At 42.1% G+C, this 26,134-nt stretch overlaps 1 long non-coding RNA gene across 1 annotated transcript; it reads left to right on the top strand.

Annotated features, from left to right (window-relative positions):
* Positions 1 to 1,867: 1,867 nt before the first annotated feature.
* LOC109267273 (uncharacterized) lies at positions 1,868 to 25,532 on the top strand. The gene is made up of 3 exons (XR_002080007.2): positions 1,868 to 1,972; positions 18,562 to 18,694; positions 25,204 to 25,532. It is a non-coding gene; the product is annotated as an uncharacterized LOC109267273 (long non-coding RNA).
* The last annotated feature ends 602 nt before the right edge of the window (positions 25,533 to 26,134 follow it).

The raw sequence follows: 26,134 nt of genomic DNA, 5'->3' as shown, positions 1-26,134 counted from the left end.
AACTAAGGTAGTTATAATCACAGCATACAGGTAATTTCTCACCCTGCTTTTCTCACTTAACCTCACATTTAACCTCTCAGCTCTAGAAGTCCGAGATGACAGCTGGTCACTTCAGAAAGTACATTTGCTAAGCCCAGCTCCCCGGTGTGAATGGCAAACCTTATGAAAATGCAAGTAATTGAGCAGAGGAGTAAGAGCAAGCCTCCCTGCCCTCCCGTTAGCCCCAGCACTGGCTCAGCACCAGGCCCTCTGGGAAGCTCCAGGCCCCTCCCTTCCCCCAGGCAACCAGTGGCTCTCCAGGCACAGAGACCCAGACCACCACTTTGCTGTGGTGCCAGGAGGCACCTACAGCGGTAGAGAAAATCCCTACTCCACTTTGGGAGTCAGGCCAACCCGGGTGCAGAAATTGGCTCCAGCTCTTACTATGGAATCATGGCAAGTCTTTTAACCCTCCTAAGCCTTGGTCTTCCATCTGTGATGGCGGTATGATGATGCACACGCCTCAGAGGACACGGTGTGCAATGAGTCACAATACAGCACAACGCGCTTTCTCCCAGGTAAGTTTTCTACAGCATACTCCTCCCTCCCCAGCCCCCACCCCCACGCCCACCTACCTTCCAAAGTCCGCTACTCTTCCCACCACACTAGTGCTTCTCAACCTTGGCCCTGCATCAGATTCACCTGCAGAGCTTATCAAGACAGACTGCTGCTCCTGCTCCACCCCCCCCCCCCCCCCGCCCGCCCCTACAGAACTTCTGAATCAGTGGGGGGCGCCTGAGTGGCTCAGTCTGTTAAGTGTCAGACCTCAGCTCAGGTCATGAACTCACAGTTCACGGGTTCAAGCTGACAACTCCGAGCCTGGAGCCTACTTCGGATTCTGTGTCTCCCTGTCTCTCTGCCCCTCCTCTATTCACACTGTCTCTCAAAAATGAATAAACGTTAAAAATTAAAAAACAATTTCTGAATCAGTGGGTCTGAGACAGGGCCCATTAATTTGTATTTCTCACATCTTCCCAGGGTACAGTGATACCCCTTCATGCTTTGAGACCCAGGGCTGACTACACAGTCTACGAAACCTGCTGTGGACAGTACAGCAGGTGTATCAGACCCTCCCCTGCCACCCCCTCCTCTGTCTTCCTCTGTCCGCTGCACAGGAGCGCACCCCCCTCTCAAACATGCCCGTGGACCTTCACACCTGAGGGCCTTCACCGCTTCTTCAGGCCCAGCTGAAATGTATTCCTGAAGCCCTCTCGCCGCTCATTCCCCGGTCAGAAGGCACTCCCTGAGCGCCCGAAGCGTGCCAGGCACTTCTCAATTACCCTTGCACGGGAACCCCTCGAGCCCCACCTCCCCACCGAGGCCGTGTCTTTTCTTTTTTTTTTTTTTAAACATTTATTTATTTTTGAGACAGAGAGAGACAGAGCATGAACGGGGGAGGGTCAGAGAGAGAGGGAGACACAGAATCTGAAACGGGCTCCAGGCTCTGAGCAGTCAGCACAGAGCCCGACGCGGGGCTCGAACTCACGGACCGCGAGGTCGTGACCTGAGCCGAAGTCGGACGCTTAACCGACTGAGCCACCCAGGCGCCCCGAGGCCGTGTCTTTTCTAATGCTCAGCGCGCGTCCCTTGTCCAAAGCAGGTGCTGAGCTGGGGGTCACCCTAGGTTCAGCTTTCCCTTTGCCTTAGGGGCTCACTCTCTCTGGTATATTTGAGAAACAGCGGGGTTGTCTCCTGTCCCCTTCTGGAGGAAGGCCACCTCCCCTCGGAACTGGGGGCGGCTCCTCCACTGAACGCCCTGCCCCCTGCCGCAGGCCTCTGGAGCTGAGAGGGGAGCTTGTCTTCTCCCCAGCGCCCCGGCCCCGCCCTCTGTAACCCCGCCCCCAATCAGGCTGAGGCTGATTTACCCTTTCCAGATCCGCAGGCCTAGAGGCCATGAAGGCAGCCACAACCTGTGAGGAAAAAGACTTTAAAAGTGAGTACTACTATACCTTTTCCCATGTCAAAGGGAGAAGTGTCTAAGAATTGAACCTCTTAGGTTTAACCTCTTAGCTGCACCTACAAGGGCTTTCCAGTTGGTCTCATCCCTCGCTGACTTTGTTCTCCATCCTCACTCTGGCACCCCTGTGGGTGTCTCTTCCTCCAGACCCACAGTGGAGATCCCTCTCCCGGCCATGGGACGCTCATCCCTGCTGGAGAGTCCACCTCTACCCCCATCAGGCAGTCCAGCATTTATTTTTTTTAAGATTATTTATTTATTTTTGAGAGAGAGAGAGCATGCACGAACACACAGGGGGAAGGGGCAGAGAGAGGTAGAGAGAGAATCCCAAGCAGGCTCCATGCTGTCAGCACAGAGCCCCACTTGGGGTTCCATCCCACAAACCATGAGATCATGACCTGAGCAGAAATCAAGAGTCCCACACTTAACCAACTGAGCTACCCAGGCACCCCCAGCATTTCTTTCTCGTCTGAATTCATCCGTCTGGAATAACCCCAGGATCAGCTCCAACCACCATCCCCCAGGCTGGTCCCCTTTCAGAAACGTGTCAGGGGCAGTAGGAGTTGCATATACATTCTTTGCCCTTCAAGATGTATCCAAAGCATATTTGTGGAGACATACGTTGCAAAAATAGATATCAGTTCTTAGGGCTGTAGAATTTTAAGCCCATTGGAAAGAATAGAAGCATTTTCCTACCTGTCCTATAATCTCCAAGCCCACTTGTGTCTAGTAGAGGTCAGTAGGTGACAATGTACGCAGAGCAGGTGGGCTTTCACTTTGTCATCCCCTCTCTCAGCTTTAATATATGTCCCTTCCAAACTCCCAGGACTAAATTCTTAGGGTAAAAATCTCTTGCCCAGTCTGTGAGATGGAAACAGAGGAAATGGAGTCATTCTTTTGGATGTAGATATTTATTATAGCACTGGATGGGTGAACGGATGGATGGATGGAAAGATAATGGATGATGAAGTGAATGGATGCTATAATCAGGCCCTTGGGGAGGCATAGAAGAGAATTGCAATTAATCAGAAAATGTGTAATGAGCACTTCACATATGTTAGATAAGATATTACCCCAAGCAGCCTAAAAGGGACCTTAAGATAGAAAACGGGACCCTTGGCTTAAAAAATCAGGGGGTGTAGAAAGATTCAGAAAAGAGAGTAAGTGCTCCCTGTCACTACTCCAGAAAGAAGCCTCGGCACTCAGGCTTGCTAGAACTCCAAAGACTGGTGAAGGAGCAGATACTTTCTAGGTTTTGCCCCAAGAAAGTTGGCCAGAGGCCCAGTCTCTGGAACAAAGTGGCACCACAAGCTTGAGCTTCATCTAGGGGATAGGGAGTTTCCAGTTTTAGAGCAGAAGCATGGCAAGACAGCTAGGGAGTCCAGATACTACAGTGTGTAGGGCTATTGGGAACAGAACCCTATCAATATCCAAGGGTCCGGTCCAGACCCTGAGGGCAGGTGTATCTGGGTATAGGCAGGTGGGCTGGGCAGGCAAGGCAAGGCTTCATACCTGGTAGGTGGGCTCACAGATGCCATGGTATCCACGCTTTACCAACATACATTTGGTTTTAGGAGGAAACAAGCTCTGGGGACTTGAGCTCATCCTCTGCCCATAACCTGTAATAGCAGGGCCGGCCCCACTTCCCACCTCCTGCCATGGCTAAGGCTCTTGATATGCTCCTTGCGTGATCAGCCTGTGATTTCCCCTAGAAATTCAGAGACTCCAGCTGACTTGAGAGGAGGAAGGGGACTGAGCCAAGTGCTAAGAAAGTGGTTCCAACAAAAACCACTTTCCAAGGTGCCAAAAAAGGGGAGCTCAGGGTAGGCTGATTGGGGGTGGGGAGGAATCTGAGAAAATTTCCTGGAAGAGGTGGGTTTGGTGAGAAAGGATTAGTTGAGAGTGGAAGACATTCCTTGGTAGGAGGAAGGGGTGCTGTCTATATGGGCCAAGGGAATCACGGACCTTTAAGCCCTACTCCTGTGAACCTAGTCCACACAAGCATAAAGCCAAAAATTCCCAGGAATCTGACCCAGCATGGCTCAACTTTTTTCACACAGCAAAACGCACAATGGTTGATGGTTTTGGTTTTTTTTTTAATGTTTATTATTTTTGAGAGAGCCAGAGAGAGACAGAGCATGAGCTAGGGAGGGGCAGAGAGAGAGAGGGAGACACAGAATCCAAAGCAGGCTCCAGGCTCTGAGCTGTCAGCACAGAGCCTGGCACAGAGCTCAAGCCCAAGAGCAGTGAGATCATAACCTGAACCAAAGTCAGACGCTTAACTGACTGAGCCACCCAGCTACCCCACAATGGTTGATGTTTACATGCAGAACCCACCCTCATGGATGTATCTAGATTTGGTAAAAGAAAGGTGTAGGTTATGTGCAAATCCCACCCAGCAAGCAAGAATATTTCCCCACTCAGAAAATATATCAGAATGCAAATGAGGGAGAGTGATCATACTACAGGGATAATTTTGGATGCACTCTATAACAAAAGGAATTATTTTGCAAAGCTGTACTTTATTATTCATAATAACTTACCTCTGACACATGGCATCACTCTTCATAGTAACATGAAGATTGGGAACAACCGAACCTCTTTTTTTTTTCATCTTCTTTTCTATCTTCAGGGAGGGAGTTCCGCATAAACAGATCCTGAACAAAGATTTGTCTGAACGTTACTGGGAAGTGGTCCGAGGAAACGCAGGTAGACAAATGAAGAGGAGGGACAAGAAAAGGCTATCACAGGTGTGAGATCAAGCAAAGTCCCAAGAGGGTAACTTTGGCTCAGTCCAGTGGGCGACTTGTGCAAATAAGCTAAGGAGTGCCTGAGAGCTGTCCCCAGCCGTGGTTGGCAGCAGGAGTATTGACACCTCTGTCAATCATATGTTAAGGGCTGCCCCTGGGGATGTCATTTCCTGGTCACTTCTGGCTCTCAGTGCACTTGGTCAGCGGGCTCCACCAGCGTGAGGACAGCCTGCCTGCAAAGAGTCACAGGTGTTGGCTTTGGGGAATGAAATCACACAGCTTTCATTCATTTGGATCTGAGGAGGTTAGTGGGGTTTCGTAGCACCTGCTGTGGTCTCATTTCCTGCCTCATAGTGTGCACCTAGTAAATGCTGCTGGACTGTTGGCTAGTGACAGATGCATCCAAGAGAACAGGACACAGTAATCACACACATTAAGCAAACAGAGGACGGGACCCCAACTGTTATGCTTACCACTATATCCTCGGCACCTGGCATAGGAAACGTTCACGTGCATTTGTTGGAAAAATTATGAATGAATCTTCCCCCCACCACACCATGGTAATTCTTGATTTAAGAATATCTCCAGGGTCTCCCGAGTGCTCTCTTTCATTGCTTGCTTGACTATGGCACACTCAGGAGGAGCTCCTTGGGATCTTCCATATGGTGACCCTCCTCACTGGGCAAACATCCCCCAGCTGTTAGGCCCAATGTCTGCTCCTGTTCTCTCCTGATCAGATGTTTCTATGGACATACGGTGAGGCTCAGTGGGGAGAGCTCAGTGAGATGCGGTAGGTGTGGGCTCTAGACCAAGTGCTACCTACCTACATGAAATCTCATTTGCATATTCATGGTAGATATTATTACCTCCCATTTTGCATATGAGGCCTGGAGATGTTCATGATTTGTGCTGTTAAGCAATGGAATCAGAATTTGAATCCAGGTTGGCTTAACTCTAAATTTGAGGCTGTTTCTCTTATGTCTTAAACCTGGGGAGTAAGGAAATGTCTGATGTGAAGGGCTTCATACACTAAATGGTCTGTTGATGGCCAACCCCTTTCAAGCAGCCAGTGGCTCACCTGGTGGCTGTGCAACAGACATGAGGACTACCTGAGACTTTGCTCAACCCCAGACTCAGGGCCACCTTCACAGGTGTGCAACCCGTGCAGTCACACAGGCCCCTGCCGTCAGAAGGGCCCTGCTCTTTGTTTACTGCTCTGCTGTCTCCATCTTGAAATTCATCATAGTTTTGAATACGGGGTCCAGTATTTTCATTTTGCACCGGACTTTGCAATTCATATAGCCAATCCCCCGCCCCCACACACTGCTTACCCAGTGTGGACAAACTTAGCATGCTAGGTCATTCTCAGGGCATGAGGCAGAGAGTGGGCCCTGGAACTCCAAAGGGATGCTGTAGGCAAGAAAACTCTTACACATTTTGAGGGGGCAGAGGAGACTGAGTAGAACTAGCCTGATGGCTTCTCACCCCCATCAACACCTAGCCAGGAAATCCCTACTCAATGGTAAACCTCTAAGTCCACTAAAGTGGCAAAGAGCTGGGAAAGAAGGGGGTGTAGGGACAGTGGGGCACAAAGAAGCTAGTAGCCTAATCAGGGGAGGCTCCCAGGGGGAGGCAACACCCTGAGAAAAGAATGAAGAGGGGCGCCTGGGTGGCTCAGTCGGTTAGGCGTCAGACTTCGGCTCAGGTCATGATCTCACAGTTTGTGAGTTCAAGCCCCACATCAGGCTCTGTGCTTACAGCTCAGAGACTGGAACCTGCTTGGGATTCTAGGTCTCCCTCTCTCTCTGCCTCTTCCCTGCTTGTGCTCTGTCTCTCTTTCTCTCTCTCAAAAATAAATAAACATTAAAAAAAAAAAAAAAGAATGAAGAAGGGTATGGTGGGCAGAGGGCATGGTGAGGTAAAGGCACCGTGGTGTCTTGGGGGTACTTGGGCACATCTCCTGGGCAAGGCAAAGGAGGGACCTCAGGAATCAGGACTGGACTGATGGGCTGGGGCCAATCAGGTGTCCTTGACTTTAACTCCTTGACCCTAGCTTTCTTGTGTATATTCTCCTGGGCCAGTAGCCCTTCCCACCCTGAATCTTGCCAGGATGGCTGAAATTTATTGAGATAGGGGGTTTGATCTTCTCCAGATAGATGTTTATCTGCTCTTCCATTCTATCGCACAGGGCAGGTGATGAGCTTATAGCTAATTAGTGATTTCTTCACGTTGATAACGCCACCTAGTGGTCACCTGTCACACACACTTTGCCATTTCATCATACTGACATGCAGAAAAAAATGGAGAGATTATATAGGACCATAATAATTCCCTGTCCTGCCCTGTACTTTGTGTGTTCACTTTGAAGTTCAGATGAACTTAATACAGGAATCCTTTTGACCTGCACAACAGCCCCAAAGTTGAGCAATGACTCTTGGAAGATGCTCCCAAAAGCACATGGATGCGCGCGCACGCACACACATACGCACACACACACACACACCAGAAAGGGGACAGAGGAGAAAAAAAACCAGCTCTGGAGGTCCCTTCCTCAGTGCCTTCTGATCCTTGGGCTACTGTGACAGGGTCCTTGAATCCTAGATATTCTGTCATAACACCACGTGGATGACTGCAGAGGCCAAGGCTGTGGCTGGAAGAAGATGGTCAAAACAGCACTCATGACTTGTGGGCCTTTGGAAACTCACCTTGGACCTCTCCAAACATTCAGTAACAATCACATCAATAGCAAGAAGCAGGAGGAAAAGAGGAGCTAGAGGGGAAGATGCTGTTTCTTGAGAGCCATCTCCTTTAGGTATCCTCCGTGAATGCATTTTTGCAAGTGCATTAAATCTGTCTCAGAGTACAGCAAGGTTCAGATGGCAGTTAATATACACTGGGTGTTGGGGCGCCTGGGTGGCTCAGTTGGTTGGGTGTCCAACTTTGGCTCAGGTCATGATCTCACAGTCTGTGGGTTCGAGCCCTGCATCGGGCTCTGTGCTGACAGCTCGGAGCCTGGAGCCTGCTTCCGATTCTGTGTCTCCCTCTCTCTCTGCCCCTCCCCTGCTCATGCTCTGTCTCTCTCTGTTGCAAAAATAAATAAAAACATTAAAAAATTAAAAAATATATATATACACTGGGTGCCTACTGAGTGCCAGGCACTCTTCTGAGCACTTTAAATGCGTTTGCTCATTAAGTCCTGGCCATAGGACAACAAGAGAGGTACTATTGCATCTCCATTGTGCAGGTAGGGAAATGGAGGGACCCGTCTGAGGATGTGCAGCTAGTACGTGGAGGAAGTGATATCTGAAGCTGAACAATCCAGTTGCAGGGCATGTACGACTAAACCACTACTCAGGCTACCTAGTAGGCTGAGAGACAAAAAGAAACTGTATATACCCTGTCCTGGAGACTGCTGGAGAGGGAGGATATGTGATTGAATATCTGTAATGCATTTACTTATTCACTCGACAAATGTTTCCTGAAGGACATCTTCTTACACCAGGTCTGGGTAGGTACATAGGTGTAAATTATCCCCACTCTGATGGGGAAGAGAAGCTGAACCTGATTGGACCTGCATACAAGTGATTCAGGATGGAGCAGGAGGCATTGGGACAAAAAGCAGGGTCAGGGCACAGCTCACCAGGCAGTACTTGACATCTGGGCTAACTGGGTCTAAGGAATGCCACTCAGCCTAGCAAATAATGAATCCTCAGCAAACTGCTAGAATCCTAATTATATCTAAGAAGCCCCACTGAATCTCTCAGCTTTACGCTACCTACCTAGGAAGAGAAGGGGAGCACCGGACGAGGCAAGATTCTCCTTGTTACAGCAAAATAAGACTAGCTCCTTCTGGGGTCCAGGTTCCAGATAGACTGGCCTGAACTGCCATCTACTGGCCAACTGTACACACTGCACTGGGGATGAACAGGGTCCAGATGCAGAGGGAAAGGGGACTGAAGGTAGCTGAATGCTTTGAACCCTAAGTAGCCTTGAGAGGGAGGTTGTCACCTCCATGTTTTACAACTAAAGAAGAGACTGAGTCTCTGAGAGGTGACAAGAGGTAATAATAGCTTTCATTTACCATTTTCCAGACACTGTGCCAAGCATTTCACATTCCTTATTCCCTTGAATCTTCTCAAGAATCCTGAGATTTATCTCCCCCTTTACTCGTCATATCTCTGAAATCCCTTTATTCTATCAAAGTTCCATATTCTTCTTAAAGCCATGTGTGTGGGGGGACAGCAGGTCATTTGTACTATGGGAGTTCTTACAACCTGGGTTTGAGTGGTGGGTCTTCAGTGTCACCTCACTCTTACGTGTCCATGCCTCCTATAAGCTGGCATGGAGCCCTAAAAACTTAATTAAATTCAGGTCAATTGTTTCAAGCAGGACTAATTCATATGTTCTGTTGCATCCCATCAGGAGGCACATAACGTGTGGTTCTAGTGATGTTAAGATTTAGTTTTGTTAAAGCAATGTTGGGGGTGTCTGGGTGGCTCAGTTGGTTAAGTGTCCCACACTTGATTTGGGCTCAGATCATGATCTTACAGTTTGTGGGTTCAAGCCCTTCTTTGGGCTCTGTGCTGACAGTGTGGAGATTGCTTAGGATTCTCTCTTTCTCTCTCCCTCTCTCCCTGCCCGTCCGTAACTCGTGCTTGCTCCCTCTCTCTCCCTCTCTCTCAAAATAAATAAATAAACATTAAAAAATATTAAAAAAAATTTTTAAAGCAGTGTTGACTTAAGTGGGACCCTTATTTAAAAAAGAACTTTCCGAGCACCTGAGTGGCTCATTTGGTTAAGTGTCCGACTTTGACTCAGGTCATGATCTCACAGTTCATGAGTTCGGGCCCCACATCGGGCTCTGGTTCTGACAGCTCAGAGCCTGGAGCCTGCTTCAGATTCTCTGTCTCCCTCTCTCTCTCCATCCCTCCCCTGCTTACAATCTCAATATCTCTTTCTCTCTCTCTCTCTCTCTCTCTCTCTCTCTCTCTCTCTCTCTCTCAAAATAAATAAACATTAAAAAAAATTTTTAAGTATTTTAAAGGTGTTCTAAGAGTAAGGGTGAAGACTCTTGAAGCAAATGGAAAGAAAAAGTCTCAAAACAAATAAAAGATATAAGGAAACAAATGGAAACTTGTGGAAACTGCTAAAGAACACATGAAACAAAAGTTTAAAAACTCAGTGGATGGTTCAGTATGGCAGAATGGAGATGACAGGACAAGAATCAATGAAGATGGATTGATTAAATGATAGATAGATAGATAGATAGATAGATCCAACTGGGACATTTATCTTTCTTCATAAAGAGAATGCTTTAGTAATTGAACAACTTCTAGACATTTCTCAAAACATCTGTGTAACATTTTTATTGTTCAGAACTTCATTCTGCCCGTGAACAATTTTAGTATAATGGAAGTTCATTTTCTTGTTAAAAATAAATGAATAATAAATAAGAGAGGGCCTGGGAAGCACAAATGATATTCATGTATTATAAACCAAGAATTATGACTAACCCAATTTGGTATGCCTGAGGTACAATTAGAAAAAAAATATGGTAACTTTTAGAAGGGTAGAAAAAGGGAGAAGGAGGAGCAGTTAGGGGAAGAAGAGAAAAAGGGAGAAGGAGAAGAAAAATGGGGTTTTTTTTCAACCATTTAACTCTGAAATACACTTCATATAAGAAAGGCATGGGGTGCCTGGGTGGCTCAGTTGGTTGAGCATCCAACTCTTGATTTCGGCTCGGGTCATGACTTGAGGGTCAGTTGAGTCCTGCATTGGGCTCCAAGCTGAGCGTGGAGACTGCTTAAGATTCTCAATCTCTCCCTTTGCTCCCTCCCCCTTTGCATGTGCTCTCTCTCTCTCAAAACAAATAAATATGTATGTGTTAATTAATTTAATTAAAACAAAATAAAAATGAATTTTAAAAAGTTTAAAATAAAAATTCATTAGTTCATGATGACACTTGAAAAAAAGTCTTATTCTGGGGGGCACCTGGGTGGCTCAGTCAGTTAAGCGTCTGACGGCAACTCAGGTCATGATCTCACAGTTCATGAGTTCGAGCCCTGTGTCAGGTTCTGTGCTGACAGCTCAGAGCCTGGAGTCTGCTTCTGATTCTGTGTGTGTCTCTCTCTCTGCCCCTCCTCCACTCAAGCTGTCTCTCTTTCTCAAAAATAAATAAACAGTAGGAAAAAAAAAAAACCCTTATTTATAATCTTTCTGTGTTTGTGAGTGTGTGTGTATCCATACATATACATATACATATACATATACATATACATATACATATATGTGTGTGTATGTACACACACACACACACACACACAAACTAGAGTACCAATGAATTGATTTGAAAACTGATCAACAAAGGGCAGAATCAAGAATGTGTTCCACCTTTTTTTTTTTTTCTTTGAGAGAGAGAAAGAAAGTGCACCAGCAGAGAGAGAGGCAGAGGGAGATAAAGAATCTTAAGCAGGCTCCATGTTCAGAGTGGAGCCTGACATGGCTCTATCCCATGACCCAGGTATCATGACCTGACCTGAAATCAAGAGTCTGACGCTCAACCAACTGAGCCACCCAGGCGCCCTGAGCGAATGAGTTTTTATGATGTGATGCGCTTCAGTCAATTGCCTTTTCATATATAAATTGTCCTTTGTTAGGACAGTTGACTTCTATTGTCCTTTTGACATGACCCCAGTTGCTTGCTAACAGAGTAAGATATCCCAAATTCACTTTGTACATTTCATACCTCAGAATTGGAATCAATCATTTCTCAAAAGATCTCTGGTTCCTTTTGTTGAGAAAATGTATTTAGAAACCACAGTCTAGAAGAGATGGGTGCTCACTGTTACAGGGTTTTTGTGGCATCTAGGCCTTTTCAGTGATCAGAGCTAGAAGAATTATATTTTTTTAATGTGGAGGAAAATCACAACTTCTTACTGCATTTGTGATTATAATCTATAATTACATGGTTTTTGCTTCTATGATTTTATACTTCATTATCTTTCCTCTTAAGGTGAATATTTTTATTTCAAAACACATTAATATAACTACTTTTTTAATTTATCCCACAAGAAACCTTTAATAGTTTCAACATGATAATGAGACAACTGAATATAGCTTAAGATTTCTTTGTAGAATTTTTTGGTTTTATTTTTGTTGTAGTTTTATATCATTTGAAGAATTTTTTTCTCAGTGTGTTTATGCTATGACCTTGGAATAGTTGGGCTTATTTGTTTCAATTTGTTTTTTATTGTTATTCTTTCTTCATATAACTTTATCTTTTTATGTATCTAAAACGTTAACATCATCCCAAGTCAAAACTATTTAATAACCTGAATTTATATGTCTGTCTTCTCCCCTCTATTTTTTCCTCTCCCCTCATACATAGCAAGTAGACATTAGTTTAACATTTCTTTCTTCTTTCTGTCTTATTTATTTATTTATTTGGCAAAAATTAGCACACTTGACCCTATTCTCTACCTTGCTATTTTTTTTCACTTAGCAATATATCCTAGAAATCACTTTCTTTCAGTATTTAATGATCTTTTCACTGCTTCTTGGAGCTTCATCATATTTCATTGTGTGGATGTACCATCATATCTTCAACTAGCTCCCTATTGGTGGACATTCTGGGCTGTCTCCAATCATTTGTTACTATAAATTAAACTACAACTTGGTGCTTAGATCATATTTTATTTTTGTCGGTGTATCTTTGGAATCCTATTCCTAGAAGTGGGATTGCTGAGTCAAAAGATAAATGATATATAACTTTGCTAATTGTCACCATATTCCCTTATGAATTCCCTTGTAAATTCCCTTACAACTTAAGTTGTATCATTTGGGTTCTTGCCAGAAAGGTACCAGGGTTCCAGAGTGCCTGTTTCCTTCATATCCTTCTCAACAGAACATTTTCTCAAAATTTTGAATGTTTGCCAATCTGATAGATGAGCAGTGATAAATATCCACATTTTATTTCTTCTATCTGATTATAATTGAGGTGGAGCATCTTTTAACATGTGTAAGAGTGTTTTTGTTTAGTTCTCTTTCTGTGCCTGAGGAATTTTTATTCCTGAAGAATTGTTGGTCTTTTTTTCCCCTCAGTTTTTCAAATGTTTAGGCCTTTATTTGTGATTGGAGCAGCAAAGCTTTTTCTAGTTGTCACTTGTCTTTTAGCTTTGCTTGTGCTGTTTTGCTCTGGAAAAAAAAAATTACAGCCTAATTTATCAAATTTTCTTTTATTGCTTATAGATTTTGAAACATAAGACAATTTTCCTTCCCTTGGGTTATTGAAGTAGTGGGAACATTTAAACTATAATTGAAAAAATGTTGGTGGCTCATTGTTTACTAGTTTGAGAGTTTAAAACTTTGGGTGCCCAATCTTAGGGAGACCCCCACACTTAACACTTTTACAAGTTTTACCTCCAGAAATCTCATCTGGTTCTCAGGGTATAGGTTGAGAAAAATCCCTTTATGCTTCCAGTAGAAGTAACCATCATGAAATATACTCAAATTTTCTCCTTAACAAAAGCCTGCCCTCAAAGGAAATTATTTTACCAGAGTGTAACCTACGTGGAAGAAGAGAAATACCCAACCACAGCCGCTTCTACACTTTTCGTCTCACCTAAGGGGGGAAAAAAGCTGAAAATTGCTTGTAAAGATCATAGCTTAAGGGCACAGGCTCTTTGAAAGTCTGAAACCTAATTATAGAATTATGGAATCTTCTCCCCCACACATGTACACACACCTTGTAGTACTACATAAATCAGTCTCCTGTATAGTAACAGGGCATTCATTACTACCGAAAGAACTGCAAAACTCAGACTTTGTTCAAGAAAGAGCCTCTAGTAGGAGAGACGCCTGGGTGGCTCAGTCAGTTAAGCATCTGACTTCAGCTCAGGTCGTGATCTCGTGGTTCATGAGTTTGGGCCCTGCATCAGGCCCTGTGCTGACAGCTCAGAGCCTGGAGCCGGCTTCAGATTCTGTGTCTCCCTCTCTCTACCCCTCCCCTGCTCACACTCTGTGTGTGTGTCTCTGTCTCTCAAAAATAAATAAACATTAAAAAAATTTGAAGGAAGGAAGAAAGAAAGAAAAGAAAGAGTCTCTAAGGAATTCCAAAGATGACAGGTGAGATGAAAACAAGGACAGTACGGGAGATTTTAGCCTCTGTCTACAGCTACAGCAAACAGTAAACCTAGTCTAATTCAGATAAACACAAAACCTCACAATAAAGGCCTGTTTAACTCAATTCCCTTTACCTGATACTCCATGTCCAGCTTTCCACAAAAAAAGGGCCAAGGCATGCTAAAAAGCACAAGCATAGCCTGAAGAGATAAAGCAAGCTTCAAACCAGGCTCAGATGTGACATAAAGTGTGGAGCTATCAGACTAGGAATTTAAAATAACTGTGAGTGATCTGCTAAGAGATCTAATGAAAATGTGAACATGTAAAACAAATGGGTAGCGTAAGCTGAGATATGGAAACTCTAAGAAAGAATCAAAAGGAAAGTGTAGAACTCAAAAACAGTATAACAAAGAAAGATGCCGTTGATGGGCTCATCAGCAGACTGGATGTGGCTGATGGAAGAATCAACAAGTGTGAAGATGTGTCAACAGAAACTTTCCAAACTGAGAAGGAGAAAGAAAAAAAAAAGTAATAAGAAAAAGGAATGGAATATCCTAGAATTGTGGGACAATTACAAAAGGTACAACACATGTGTAATGAAATACCAGAAGGAGAAGAAAGGAAGGAACAGAAGAAATATTTGAAGTCACTAATGGCTGAGAATTTTCTAAAAGTAATGACAGACAGCATACCTCAGATCCAGGAATCCCAGAGAATGTCAAATATGAGAAATTCCGAAACATTTACACATGAACATATTATGTTGAAACTGCAGAAAAATCAAAGAGAAAATTTTAAAATAAGGCACAAGGTGTGGGTGGGGGTGGGGAGAACGCTTACCTATAGAGGAATAAGGATAAGAATTATATCAAGTTTCTCTTCAGAAACCATGTAAGCAAGTAGAGAACAGAGTGAAGTATTTAAAGTATTAAAAGAAAAAAGCCCCAATTTAGAATTCTTTATCCAGTTGGTACTTACCTTTCAAAAGGAAAGGAGAAGTAAAGACTTCCTCAAACAAACGAAAATTGAGGGAATTTGTCACCAGTAGATCTGCCTTACAAGAAATTTGTTAAAAGTTCTTCTGAGAGAAAGAAATTATAATGGTTAGAAACTCAGGTCTACGTAAAGAAAGTCAGGGTGTTAGGAATAAACGATGGTAAAATAACATTTTTTATTTTTATTTTATTTTTTTAGAGAGAGTGTGTGAGTGGGGGAGGGGCAGAGGGAGAGAGAGAGAGAGAGAGTCCTAAGCAGCTTCCACACTCAACACAGAGCCTGACATGGGGCTCAATCCCACAACCCTGGAATCATGACCTGCGGTGGAATCAAGAGTCGGATGCTGAACTGACTGAGCCATGGAGGCGCCCTATTTTTTTATTCTTAATTTAAGAGATAACAATTTGTTCAAAAGAATACAGATAATGCATTTGGTGATTATAGCTTACAGGTAAGTGAAATGACTGACAGCAATGTTACAAGAGTAAAAGCCAAAGGAGAAGAGAAACAAATAGAAAATAGTTATAAATATGGTAGATATTAAACCAACTATAGTCACTTTAAATTTGAATGTTCCAAATGCATCAAATAAGAGACAAACTATCAGAATGTATTGAAAAAGAAAAAGAACTCAAGTATACGTTGTCTATAGAAACTCACTTTAAATATAAAGGCACATTAAAAATAAAGGGATAATGAAAGACATACAAGGCTGATACTAATCAAAAGAAAACTGAAGTAGCTGTATTAATTTCGGACAAAGCTGACTTCAGAGCAAAGAAAATTATCAGGGATAAAAAGGAGCATTACATGCTGATAAAGGGATCAATTAATTCTCCAGTAAATCTTAGCTTTTCAAATCAGTGGCTATTTGGTTGTGAGCACATGATGGGGGTGGTAACAGAAGGACATGAGAGGAATTAGTGATAGAAGATCATGAGGAAATTTTTAGGGGTGATGGAGTCACTACCTTGACTGTGGTGAAGGTTTCACCAGTGGACAGATGTGTCAAAACCTGTGATGTGTGTCAATTATAACCCCATAAAACCCTTCAAAAAATTTTTTTTTCAATCTACGCCATCATCATCCTTCTCTAACTGAAAGCCATTATTCCTTTTTTACAGGTAAGAAATTTGAAGCACAGACAAGTTAAGTTGCTTGCCCAAGATCGCACAGCGAATAAATAGCAGCGTCAGAATTTGAAGTTCATTTGACTCCAGAGTCCCTGCTCTTAAGCACTTTGCCTCAGTGAATTGAAGGAGGCCCATGTTTCCATTGCTGGTTTTGGAGCTGGCCCAGAGGCTGTTTGCTATTGTTGAAGTAATCCTTGAGGACAGGGACATCCAACCACCGAAGACAGAGAAGTTCTAGAGAAGGCCTGAGTTCTCCCAGTGTCAGGAAACCAACTCACAACACTCTGCAAGTGCCATGGGGAAGTGACAGGGATGGTATGTGTGTATCACATTTGAGTCTTTGGGATCTGAAAAGGGACTCTTCTCTCATAGCCTTCCTCCCTCCTGGGCCATGCCCACCCACACTGCCCAGCAGCTGGCATCAACTTTCAGAGCTCCCATTCACACACTCTTGATAAGATGATCAGGGAGTACGCTGGGGAGATGAACTGATCATACCTACTGCAAATAAGGAGGAAGAATACTGTAGTTCGGTGAGGTGGACACATGCCTTCTTGGATCAGACTTCCCTGGAACTGAATATCTGCCACTAACTAGATTTGTGACCTTGGGCAAGCCCCTTCTTGATCCTCAGTTTTCCCAAAGATAAATTTAGGAACAAGGTACTTACCTCACAGAATTAGGAGTTTTCATTGAGATGACATAGGAGTGTCTTTTTTTTTTTTAATGTTTATATATTTTTGAGAGAGAAAGTGCAGGCGCATGAGTGGGGGAGGGGCAGAGAGAGAAGGGGACAGAGCATCCCAAGCAGGCTCTGCACTGATAGAAGAGAGCCCGATGCAGGGCTTGAACTTACGAACCATGAGATCATGACCTGAGCCGAAGTAACGTGCTCAACTGACTGAGCCACCCAGGTGCCCCGGTGGAATGTCTCACACAGGAACCAGCACATACCACAGCATGTGGTATGCACAGTAAATAATGGTTACTATTACTATTGCATGAACTTCCTTATTCTGTGGAAGGAATGCCACATTGGCTTGTGACTAGACCACGCAGTGAATTCACTGACACCTTAGGAGAGCTTTAAAAAGGAGGGTATGCCCCATGGTTTAGGTTGGATTTAGAGAGTCCTGCCAAAAGCAGAGTGATAAAGAAAATGATCTCAGGGGTTTTGTATGATGCTGATATTCTGTGGTCTCAGATTTTGAAACCCATCGATGAACTGAGAAAGGGAGTGTCAAAATGGACAGCTGACAGTCATAACTGTGGGCTTCCTTGTCTATGAACTCCTTGAAAGTAGAGACAAAGATGTTTTTGTGTCCCTACTACCTAAAACAAGGTCTGGTGGCAATAACTGTTCAGTAAACATTTATTAAATCAGTCAATCCCCATACCTGCGCTTTGGGTTGCTAGTGGCTGGTCACCAGTTGTCCCTGTTTAAGATAGCTTCAGATGAGAGAAGTAAGAATGCATCCTATGAGCCACAAATAATATAAATCTTTCTGTGTAGGATAGTCTTACCATCCACCTTCCAGCTTAATCCAATTCAACATTACTTGAACACTTACTTATGCAAGTAACTTATGAACAACTTACCATGAAAGTTAAGTATTAAAAGAAATCTATCTACTAAATACAAATTAAATACTCTCATCAATAATAGATATTATCACTGCATACTTATCCAGCTCTTGTCCTTCTCACACTGTCCAGGTCCCTCTGGGGGTCCCCAGCAAATACTCAGCCCCTGACTCAGCTCAAGGGTCCATTGATTTGCTAACACCTTCCTGTTACTCTGCTCAATACTCCTAATTGTTCCAAGCTTCAGCTCCCTGGATAGGATCTGAGCTCCTGACCTTTGCATATTTTCTTTTTGTCATCTTGTTCTGAACCAAAGCCACAAAATAGAAGATGCTATTTGCTCTGATTTCGTAGCTCTAGTTTTCCTCCGGCCTGATGCCTACTTTTCATGTGACTTTTTACAAAAAGAGAAGAGAAAGAGCTCTAGATTTCTTGAAGGGATCAGACCCTTTTCCCTTTGGAACTCCCTTTATAATGTCAATATTTTAAAACTATCAAACTAAACAAGGCAGATTTTTTAGCAAGCTTATAGATTAGGATCTTTGCAATATGTTACAGCTAAATGTCAGACTGGATAATGTCAACATAAATCAAAATGGCCACCTAAGAATTGAAATGATGTGGGAACTACTTGGGTCCCTAACATTCAGGAGGTAACACTGCATTAGCAGTTGTCCAAGTTAACAATGTTAGGCAACTAAATGTGGAACCTCCTGAGCATATGTTGGACGTTAGCTGATCAGCATTGATATTTATCATGCTTTGGACAGTAGACAGACAATCTATAAATTCCCAGTTGGCATCAAGGAAGAAAACTAATCTTACTTTCTTCTCTTGCTGTTGAAGCCCTGACCATATTTCTTGTTGTACTTGAAGTAAGTTCATTGACTGTGCTCCATCTACACCTTGTACATACTTCTGTATTTAGGATTTACTGCCATCTATTCTAATTATTTCTTTATTTATCTCTCTCCCACACTAGCCTGTGAGATTCTTGAAGACAGAGACGGTGGTTTACTAATACCTGCCAAGCCTGCAATGGAATAAGTAGGGGCTTGGGAATTAAAAAGATTTGAATTTAAATCCTGGCTCTTGAACTTTCTGTGTCATCATGGGTAAGTTTCTTAACTTCTCGAAGTCTAATAATGCTGATCTATAAAACAGGGATTTTAATACCTACTTAGAAGAGTTTATTAGGATTAAATTATGTAACTGACTGTATTATAAAGATTCTTTGGTTGTAAACAACAGGAAGAAACTGTATCATTAACACTGGTTATAAGAACAGAAATAAACTCTGGCTAATTTGAGAAAAAAGAACATGACAACTAAATGCAATGTGTAATCTGGGATTGGATCCTGGGTCAGAAAGGGAAATTGATATAAATGACATTTTGGCGACAATTCGTATAATCTGAAAAGTGGATTACATGTAATAAAATAGTTATTAAATCTTACATTTCCTGAATTTGATCCTTATATTGTGGTTACGTAAGAGGAGATCCTTGTACTTAGGAAATAAACAATGTAGGATTTGGGGTAAAGGAGCATGGGTCTGTAACTTTGAAATGCTTAGGAAAATATCATACATATATACTAAATATCCTGTATATAATATATATGTATAGCGTACACTTAAATACACATACCACATATATAATATGTATATAACATACAGAGTGCAATAAAGTAAGTATGCAAAATATTAATAATGCCTAAGTAAAGGGCATGGGAGTTATTTGAACTGTTCTGTCATTCCACATTACTTTGAAATACTTTGAAAATTCAAAACACTTTTAAAAGAAAAAAGGAAGGATTTATTGAAATAATCATGGAACTCTCAAAATTAATAGGAAGGCTGAAGAACGAGGTGAGGAAACTCAACAGGAACCAGGACGAGGACTATCAGAGTACCCTGGAAAACATGATGTTCTTCCTTTCCATCAGTTCACACAGGACTCACAATCCTAGGACAAAGTCCTGTTGAGTGAATCAGCACAGGGAGAAGGGATGGGATCTGGCAGAATGAGTTTCCAGATGGATTTACCATTGTATTGCTCAAAACCCAGGACAGTGCCTGGCTCAGCACATGGTAGGTGCTCAAAAAGTAATTTTTAATGCACATTTGTCTTCTAGCACATGACAGGCACACAAGAAACCTACACAGGAGCGTTAGTTGTCTTCCTTTCCCTTTTGTACCTCTTAGCTATGTTCAAGTATACAATATACTGTTGTTAACTATAGTCATAATGCTGTACATTACATCCCCAGGACTTACTTATCTTTTCACAGAAGGGATTAGCATTTAAATTGATGGACTAAGAAAAGCAACTGGCTCTCTCCAATGTGGGTGGGCATCATCCAATCCATTCAGGGATTGAATAGAACAAAAAGGCAGAGGAAGGTTGAAATTCTCTCTGCCTGACTGAATGAGCTGGGACATCAGTCTTCTGCCCTCTAACTTTTGGTTCTCAGGCCTTCAGACTTGGACTGGTAGCTACACCATAGGCTCTCTGGCTGTTAAAGCTTTCAAACTACACCAGTGGCCTTCCTTGGTCTCCAGCTTGCAAAGGACAGATCGTGAGACTTCTCAGGCTCCATAGTCACATGAGCCAATACCATTAAATACATACCTACATACAATACACAGTAACTCACTAACTCATTCACTCACTAATGAATTCACTAACTCAGGGTTCTCTAGAGAAACAACAAATAGAATATGTCTTTCTCATACAGTAATACAGTAGCGCTAACTACTGGCAAGATGCCTCAGTTCCTCAGCATGGGCATCTTTGTAGGACTAGGTGAGTATCTTTATGACATGGTACCTGGAAGCTCCCAGAGAAATTGATTCAAGAGAAGCTGGAAGGGGCAGTATTTTTTTTTTTTTTTTGACTTATCCTCAGAAGTCACACACTAAGACATCTGCTATATTCTTTTGGTTATATGGACTAATCTTGTGCGACTAATGTGGAAAGGACTCTATGAAGGAGGCAAGGATCATTGGGTCCATTTTAGAGACTGGGAACTACAACCAGTCACTAGGAAATGTAAACCAAACTATATAATTTTACTGGGCTCCAGCCAAACTGATAAATATAAACTACTTTTTTTGTAAGTAGGCTTCATGCCTGATGTGAGGCTGCAACTCACAACCCTGAGATCAAGGGTTGTATGCTCTACCAACTGAGCCAGCCAGGTGCCCCAAATATTAAATACTTTTTAAATGGGGATTACATCAACAGCTTTTTAATGTAACTTCTGATTAATGTGTTTGTTTGTATATACATATATACACACATATATCTACACACATACTTTGTAGAAATATATATACATATATATCTCATACTCCTTATAGTCTAGTAAGAAATGTTAAGTTGCTTAATCTAATATATTGGAAATTAAAATTTTACATTTTTCTGTCAATGTACATGTTCTGAACGTAAAGCCTGAAAAGAGGAGGATAAGTTAGTTTTGGGAAAGTCACATTATCAGTCGAATCTTCTTACCGCTGTCCATAGGGGATGGTGGAGCTCAAGGAAGTTCTGCTAGAAATGTAGGAGAAGAAATATCCAGGTCCCTGAAGGTCCAGGCATGAGTTTTCTTGAGGTACAATCTACTTGCCATCCTTGTTTTAATATATCTTTCACAAGCCCCTTCTATTAGAAGTTCAAAACAGTTTACCAAGTCATCAGTATTTTTTTTCTTGTTTGAAAAACCAGGGTATAAGCATATCTCCTTTTTGTGTCTTTTAGTGCTTATGTAATTGTCTGTTCATTTTAGACCACTGGTGAGTGCTAGTGTTCCTTTGCATTCCAGAAAAACATCTCTTCCAAACTCTGCCATAAGGAAAAAATTCTCTTCAGTTAGAATTTGCATATTTTTAAGCAGAGGCTATTCTGTTCCAAACATATGGCTCATTATTTATGACATTATGTACCTATATCTATCTGTCCATATATACTGGGCTGAGAGGGTAGTAATCCCTCAGAAGCAGCAGGGAACTTTCTTAAATGAAAAAAAATATTTGTCAAAAGTCTGCAGAAAATATCATGTTTGATAGTGGCAGCAAACCGAGGTTGGGGCAGTGGAAGTAGTCTGCCCAAAGTGCAAGCAATAAAGGGGTGTACAACTTTAGAAAATTTAAAAACATGGGGCAGCTGCATGGGGCAGTTGGTTAGGCATCTGACTCTTAATCTCCTCTCAGATCATGATCTCGCTGTTGGTGAGGTTGAGCCCCACATCAGGCTCTGCACTGATGGTGGGGAGCCTACTTGAGATCCTGTCTCTCCTTCTCTCCGCCCCACCCATGCTTGTGTGCACTCTCTCTCTCTCCCTCCCACCCTCTCCCTCTCTGTCTCTCTCTCTCAAAATAAATAAATAAACTTTCAAAAATTGAAAAAAAAGAAAATTTAAAAACAATAATAAGATGGACCAAAAGCCTATCTGCTTTTTATTTACGGTTATAAACCAAAATTCTGTCTGTGATAAGGCACTCCTCCATGAAAAAAAATACCCAGGGGCACCTGGGTGACTCAGTCAGTTAGGCATCTGACTTTGGCTCAGGTCATGATCCCGTGGCTCTGAGTTCAAGCACTGCGTCGGTCTCTGTGCTGACAGCTGAGCCTGGAGCCTACTTTGGATTCTGTGTCTCCCTCTCTCTCTGCCCCTTCCCTGCTTGTACTCTGTTTCTCTCACGCGCGCGCGCTCTCTCTCTCTCTCTCTCAAAAATAAATAAAACATTTAAAACAATACCTAAACATTTGTGGAGTTTTATTACTTGGAAACATTTCTTTGTGCATAACATTTTTGGAAACTTTAGGAGAGAAAGTATCTGTTCTTTACACTTTTATTTTATCAGTGGGAAATGCTGCAAAAATGTAGGCATGACTGGAGGTAGAGGCCATGAAAAGATTTTCCCAGACAAGATGTACTGAGTGCTCATTATGAAGCTGTGTGTGCATTAAAGAAATTTTGAAAAGCTAACTTCATTCTTTGAAGCTCTGAGTGAATGAAAAGAAAATATGAATATAGAAGGATCCACTCAGATTGTATTGTCTCTTACATGTAATTTTTCTTTTCTGAGTTATCTGGTTTTCTGCTATGAAATTTTAGAGGTTGGTTATACACAGAAATATTTGCAAATAGCCAGAATTAGCTTCAAACAATTTCAAGTGAAATTCCAAGCTTTAAGATTATTCCCTGAAGATTAACACACAGATGTATATAGAAAAAACCATTAACCATGCAAAAAAAAAAAAAAGGCGGGGGGCAGGGGGGAGGTGGTGGTAAAAAAGTAAACCTTTGAATAGGAAAAAATCCATTTTTAAAGAAGAACAATAAGAGAAATGCCAAAAGATGTTGGTCTTACATTGTCCAAATAAATCAAAGGGTAATTTTGAGCATCCATAATTTTGTTCAAGAACTAGACACTATTTCTAAAGCAGAGGATCAAATAATGTCAAGGTTTGCTCTCATTCGGCCATTTCCTCACACTACACCATGGTAAAGGCAACCCACAGAGTGGGTGAAGGTATTTGCACTGGTTATCACTGAGAAGAGCTTATGTCTGAATTATGGACATAATGGAGCACCTGGTTGGCTGGATCACTGGAACATGTGACTCTTGATCTTGGGGTTGTGGGTTCAAGCCCCATGTTGGATGTAGAGATTACTTAAAAATAAATTTTTTTAAGTTTATTTATTTACTTTGAGAGACGGAGAGAGAAATTCTGAAGCAGGCTCCATGCTGTTAGCACAGAGCCCGATGAGGGCCTTGAACTCATGAACTGTGAGATCATGACTTGAGCCGAAATCAAGAGTCAGACAGTCAACCAAATGAGCCACCCAGGCACCCCTTAAAAATAAAAATCTTTTAAAAAATAATAAATTATATATGTAAGAACTGGTGTAGATTAATTAGAAAATAAGTTACAAACAAAGACTACTCAGTGGAAAAAATGGGCAAAAGACTTAGTGAATTCACTAAAGAAGACGACCTAGTGAAAATAAACATTTCAGGATGCTCAACAAGCAATAATCAGGGAGATGCAAACTAAAACTGCAATAAGAGATTAGTATACCTCCACCAATATGGCTAAATTTAAAAGTCTGATGAGACCGCGTGTCAGTGAGAAGGTAAAGCAACAGGAATTCCCAGAAGTGGCTGGTGACACTTTGGGAAAAGTCTGGCCCTGTTTACTAAAGCTGAAGTTTGTATATCTTGTGATACAGCAATTTTACTCCTAGATATTATTACCAGCTTAAATACATACACATGTGTAATAAATTCTGTACAAAAATATTCACAATAACCTCAAACTGGAAACAACCCAAACATCCATTAACAGAATGGATAAATAAACTGGTTTATAATCATAAAATGGGATACCATATGTCAATGACAATGAACAAACTTTAGCTATAGGCAATGACATAGCTGATTCTCACAAAAATAATATGGAGGAAAAGAAATCATACACAAAAGAACATATACTGTATGACTGTATTTATATAAAGTCTAAAAATAGAGGAAACAAAATCATAATGTCTAGACTATATACTGAAGTGGTAAAACTGTAAAGAAAAGCAAAGATCACCAAGAAGGTCAGGAGAGTAGGGAGACTGTGCTTTCCAAAGGGAAGGGCCTGGGCTGGAAGAGTCCTGGGAAAGTTCTTTTCCTTGACCTGGATGGTGGTTACCCAGGTATTCATTTTATAAGCATTCATTAACTACACACTTATATTTTATGTATTTTTCTGTCATTTGCATGATAACAAAAACATTTTTTAAATCTCCTTTTATCCTCATCAGTGAAAGCCTAGGCTATTACTATATCCCAAATTATCCCAAATTATAAGGCATAAAAATTTACCTGCCTTACACACTAACCTATTTGCAGGGGATGTTATAATTTACTTTCAACCCCAATTTCAGATGTGCAAACATTTATCAATGAGCTCACCAGTTAACAAGTATCAAACTCCAGAAGTAATTGTACAAAATCAAAATTTGTCTAACCTATCTAGTAGCAGACTGTGTCCAGTCTCTGATAAATCTAAATTTTAAAGGGTGATAAAAACCTTAGCTACTCCTGGGAGTATGTTTTGTTTCATCTGCAGTGTAGTCACTGCATTAGAGAAATCTATTTTCTAATGTTTATTTTTTTGAGAGAGAGAGAGACAGAGTGTGAGCGGGGGAGAGGCAGAGAGAGAGAGAGAGAGGGAGACACAGAATCTGAAGTGGGCTCCAGGCTCTGAGCTGTCAGCACAGAGCCCGACGCAGGCCTCTAACCCATGAACTGTGAGATCATGACCTAAGCCGAAGTCAGATGCTTAACTGACTGAGTCACCCAGGCGCCCCAAGATCTTCTAGGGTCTTAAAAGATTTCTAGGGTCTTAATAGATTTCCAGGTCTTAAAAACTAAGTAAAATGAAATAAATAAAATAAAAATTTCCAGGTCTTTGCCACACATATAGACACTAAAACCACAGTGGGCAAGATCAGGATGTCAAAATGGGGGATGAAGAGAGCAACTGGATACATAAAGCAACCTTAAAGATATTTATGGAACAAATTTTTGTTTTATTTTATTTATTTTTATTTTTATCATTTCTAGGAGTGTATCCTGCAGATATACATGTTGTGCATGCATCATGTATGAACAAAATACTCAGTGCAGATTGCACTTGGGCCTCAGCAGAGCCAGGTGAGGAAGAAAGTCCTGGTGCAGTCCCAGGGTCATGCTCCACCCAGGGTGCACTGCCCCTCCTCCCCCAACACACCCGCCATGGAAGGCAGCATGGATGCAGGTTACTTTGTTACAGCTTCTTTGAAAATACATCAGAAGTTTGGGGCGCCTGGGTGGTTCAGTGGTTTGATTAAGCCTCTGCCTGACTCTTGGTCTGGGCTCAGTTTCTATGAGAGTGGACAGCTCTGGGATGGCAGCAGGGAGCCTGCTTGGGATTCGGTGTTTCCCTCTCTGCCACTCCCCTGCTTGCAGGCGCTCTCTCTCTCTCTCTCTCTCTCTAAACAAATAAATAAATAAACTTAAAATAATTTTTATAATTAAAAGGAAAAGTACATTCAAAGTTTAATAATAGTAGTAGCAGCAGTAGTACAGAAGAAAAGAAGTTTGAGTCTCAGAGGGCCTCCTGAAGGCAAAAGGAAGAACCCAGGGAAAGGAGGAGACCCAACTACAGAGCCAGAAGTGCTTTTCAAAGTGAGTAGAGTCATCAGACAGGAGACCCAGGAATTTGCATTTCAACAATTGCTGCTGGTGTTTCCGAGTCCCACTGAAGAACTGCACCTAAAAGAAATTACAGAGCAGATAGAAATCATCTTGAGCCTTCTGCTTTGAGAATTAAAGAGAATTGGCTGATAAAATTTAGGGGATTCCTTAACTCTAAAACTCAAACAATGGGAAGTATGCAGTCAGATACCTACCATGTGCATTTCTCGATCACAGAATTCACAAGTCACTGCAGTTAACCCTGTCAACAGCCCTGTGAAGGAAGTCTAGCGTTTAAATGACTTCTTGAAGTTTCCAC

Source organism: Panthera pardus, unplaced genomic scaffold (assembly GCF_024362965.1).
Source record: "Panthera pardus isolate Hobbes unplaced genomic scaffold, ASM2436296v1 HiC_scaffold_12, whole genome shotgun sequence".
Taxonomy (NCBI): domain Eukaryota; kingdom Metazoa; phylum Chordata; class Mammalia; order Carnivora; family Felidae; genus Panthera; species Panthera pardus.
This window is presented reverse-complemented; position numbering and strand designations above follow the sequence as displayed.